Source organism: Colobus angolensis, unplaced genomic scaffold (assembly GCF_000951035.1).
Source record: "Colobus angolensis palliatus isolate OR3802 unplaced genomic scaffold, Cang.pa_1.0 Scaffold2, whole genome shotgun sequence".
NCBI classification, from domain to species: Eukaryota; Metazoa; Chordata; class Mammalia; order Primates; family Cercopithecidae; genus Colobus; species Colobus angolensis.
The window spans coordinates 16725388-16729188 of NW_012115154.1; the positions used below are offsets into that span (position 1 = coordinate 16725388).

A 3801-nucleotide genomic window follows, 5' to 3' on the forward strand; every position below is an offset into this window, starting at 1 on the left:
GGCCATACAGAACACCTCCCACCAAGCCTGCAGGATGTCCAGATGCCCTAAGAGTGAAGCCCACTTTACTTAAAGATAACTTTAATGAGCAGGCTCAAAGGATTAATAGTCATTGATAGCACCAATAACCCCTAACTTTAGTGAGAACACCTGCACATTCCAAGTTTAATTATAGCTCCTTACAGTTTCTTTCTTTTTTTTAAGAGATGAGGTCTCACTCTGTTGCCCAGGCTGGAGTACAAGCGCGAGATCTCAGTTCACTGCAGCCTCCGTCTCCCAGGTTCAATCACTTCTCCCACCACAGCCTCCGGAGCAGCTGGGATTACAGGGGCTTGCCACCACGCCCAGGTAATTTTTGCGTTTTTGGTAGGGACAAGGTTTCACCATGTTGGCCAGGCTGGTCTTGAACTCCTGACCTCAGGTGATACACCCGCCTTGGCCTCCCAGAGTGCTGAATTACAGGAGTGAGCCACCGTGCCCGGCCAGTTTTTTTGTAAGTAGAGGCACTAACAAAGGATCGTGCATTCCTCTCCTGCTTTCTGAGGACACCCCACTCTGTAATGGAGTCGTTTCTAATAAACTTGCTACTTTCACTGTGCTCTGTGAGTCACCTCTAATCCCTTCCTGAGATTCAAGAACCCTCTCTTGGGGTCTGGATGGGGACCCTCTTTTCTGGTAATGTGCCCACAGTGGAGAGAAGGACCCATGCATGGATAATTTCCCATGAGCCTCTCCAATGTATTCTTTCTCCCCGCCTACTGCCCCAAACCTCCTCTTCAACATCACCCAGAGGTCCTGGCCCCTGTGCAGTCCCCCAGCCTAGCAGGGACCTCCCCATCTGTCCTCGAGCTGAGGATAAGCACTTCAGGAACAAGTTCGTTGGCTTGAGGAACTCTCTCCCCCTCTGTCTTTCAGTCACAGGCTCTGCCGGGCCCCAGTCCTGGGCCAACAAGGAGCCTCAGCATTCAATGCTGGCTCCAGACCCCACCTGGCTCCACACCCCACCCTTCAGAAACTCCGTGGGAGGGCTTCCTGCATGGGGTGTCAGCACTCTGATCAACAAAACCGACCAACCCTGCCTGGTTAAAAGCTATGTAAACCAAGAACTAGCAAGAAACAGGTTTTCATATAAGCCCTTAAGTAGGTATTTTAACAAAAATGAAATCAACATCTTGCAGAAACTAAAATATAACATGTCATCTTCTGGTCTCCTGGTTTCTCCCAAGTTTTCCAACATGGCAGTGACTGCCATTTATTTTGTCACCAAAGAATCACAGAAAAGGAAGAAAACAAACTTCTTAAGTCCTACAGTTTAAACTGTTTTTAATCACTAAATGTATGTACCTCCTCCTGCAAGACTCCCTGGCTCTCCCTAATTCCAGCGAAACTGTGGAGAGAACCCTGGGCTTTGTACCCAGGACAGGGAGGGCAGAGAAGAATCCTACTTTCCATGGGGCTGCTGTGAAGCAGTTGCATCTGAAAAAGTATCTTCCTCAAGCTAAAAAGCTTCTGCATGGCAAAGGAAACAATCAACAAAGTGAAAACTCACACAATGGGAGAAAATATTTGCACACTGTCCATCTGACAAGGGATTAATAACCAGAATACATAAGGAGCTCAAACAACTCAACAGCAAAAAATAAAACTAATCTGATGGAAAAAATGGGCAAAAGATTTGAACAGACATTTCTCAAAAGAAGACATACACATGGCCAACAGGTATATGAAAAAATGCTCAATATCACCAATCATCAGAGAAATGCCAATCAAAACCACAATGAGATATCATTTCACCCCAGTTAAAATGGCTTGTATCAAAAAGGCAGGCAATGGGTACAAAAAATAGAATTAATGAATAAGGCTTAGTATTTGACGGCACAACTGGGAGACTACAGTCAATAATAATTTAATTGTACATTTCACAATAACTAAAAGAGTATAATTGAATTGTTGTTAACACAAAGGATAAATGCTTGAGTGGATGGATGCCCTATTTTCCATGAGACGATTATTACACATTGCATGCCTACATCAAAACAGCTAATGTACCCCATATATACCTACCATGTACCCACAAGAATTAAAAATAAGTAAATAAAGGCAGGCAATAACAGATCTGGTGAGAATGTGGAGAAAGGGGAATCCTCATACACTGTCAGTGGGAATGTAAATTAGAACAATATGGAGGTTCCGCAAAAAAACTATAAATAGAACTACCATTCGGTCCAGCAATTTCATTGCTGGGTATATACTCAAAAGAAAGGAAATCAGTATACTAAAGAGATATCTGCCCTCCCATGTTTATTGCAGCACTATTCAAAATACAGAATCAACATGAAGTACCCATCAACAGATGAATGGATAAAGGAAATGTGTTATATTTACACAATGGAATATTATTCAGCCATAAAAAGAGTGAAATCCTGTCACTTGTAGCAGCATGGATGGAACCAGAGGCCATCTGTGAAATGTGAAATCAGCCAAGCACAGAAAGACAAATATCACATGTTCTCTTTCATATGTGGAAACTAAAAATGTGGATCTCGTGATGACACGGAGTAGACTGCTATTGGCCAGAGGCCAGGAATGGGACGAGGGGGAGGCAAGGAAAGGAGATACATATGCATTTATTACCACTGAGTTGTACATTTGAAAATGGTAAAGATTGTACATTTTTAAAAATTAAACATTAGAGGCCGGGCGCAGTGACTCACGCCTGTAATCCCAGCACTTTGGGAGGCTGAGGTGGGCGGATCACGAGGTCAGGAGATTGAGACCCACCTGGTCAACATGGTGAAACCGCATCTCTACTAAAAATACAAAAATCAGCTGGGCGTGGTGGCACATGCCTGTAATCCCAGCTACTCAGGAGGCCGAGGCAGGAGAATCTCTTGAACCCAGAGGTGGAGGTTGCAGTGAGCCGAGATCACGCTACTGCACTCCAGCCTGGGCAACAGAGCGAGGCTCCGTTTCAAAAATAAATAAAATAAAATTTTGAAAAAAAGTGAGAGTAATGCTAGGATGAAATAGACCCTCAGGAAGAATACTGGAGTCTAAAAAACAAATTCACTGTGCATCTAAGAAAAAAATTAAACGTTTGATTTCTGTAGCTCCACTTTACAAAACAATAGTAGCAGCAGCAGTAGCAGTAGTAGGGGAGTAGTAGTTGTAGTAGTTGTTGTTGTTGTTGTTGGAGCAGCACCAGCAATAGTAGTAACTAGGTTTTGTGAGTGCTTTGCATGTACCAGATTCCATCTGTGTTAAATGCTTTACATTTTAACATGGATAAACCACAGCCAATAGGAAATTTCACCTTCACAATTTTTCCTTCTTTTTTAGCTGCTGAGAAATCTGCCTGTGTTTTCTTCCTGGCATGAGGGCCTAAAATCATTTCCAATCCAGCAAGCAGAACTGCTCCTGCCAAAGCGAGAGAGAAAAATTCTTCCACATCATATATCTGGAGGCGGAACGAGGGGACGTGCCCATTACTGTGTTAAAGGATTGAGAAGTCACTCAGTGTAGAAACATGTTTGAACATCTGAACCCAGCATTTCCCAAATTTGACCATGGAGCAAGTATTTTTGTTTGTTTTCAAGACAGAGTTTTACTCTTGTTGCCCGGGCTGGACATGATCTCAGCTCACTGCAACCTCCGCCTCCCGGGTTCAAGCAATTCTCCTGCCTCACCCTCTGAGTAGATATCTGGGATTACAGGTGCCCACGACCATGCCCGGCTAAATTTTTTTGTATTTTAGTAGAGACAGGGTTTCATCATGTTGGCCAGGCTGGTTTTGAACTCCTG

At 43.7% G+C, this 3801-nt stretch overlaps 1 long non-coding RNA gene across 1 annotated transcript in view; it reads right to left on the minus strand.

The window, feature by feature from the left end:
* Window positions 1–1895: 1895 nt before the first annotated feature.
* Window positions 1896–3801, minus strand: part of LOC105511279 — a 30907-nt gene continuing 29001 nt past the window's right edge. The window contains exon 2 of the long non-coding RNA XR_001001693.1: window positions 1896–3417. This is a non-coding gene — a long non-coding RNA (uncharacterized LOC105511279). The remainder of the gene's footprint in view (window positions 3418–3801) is intronic.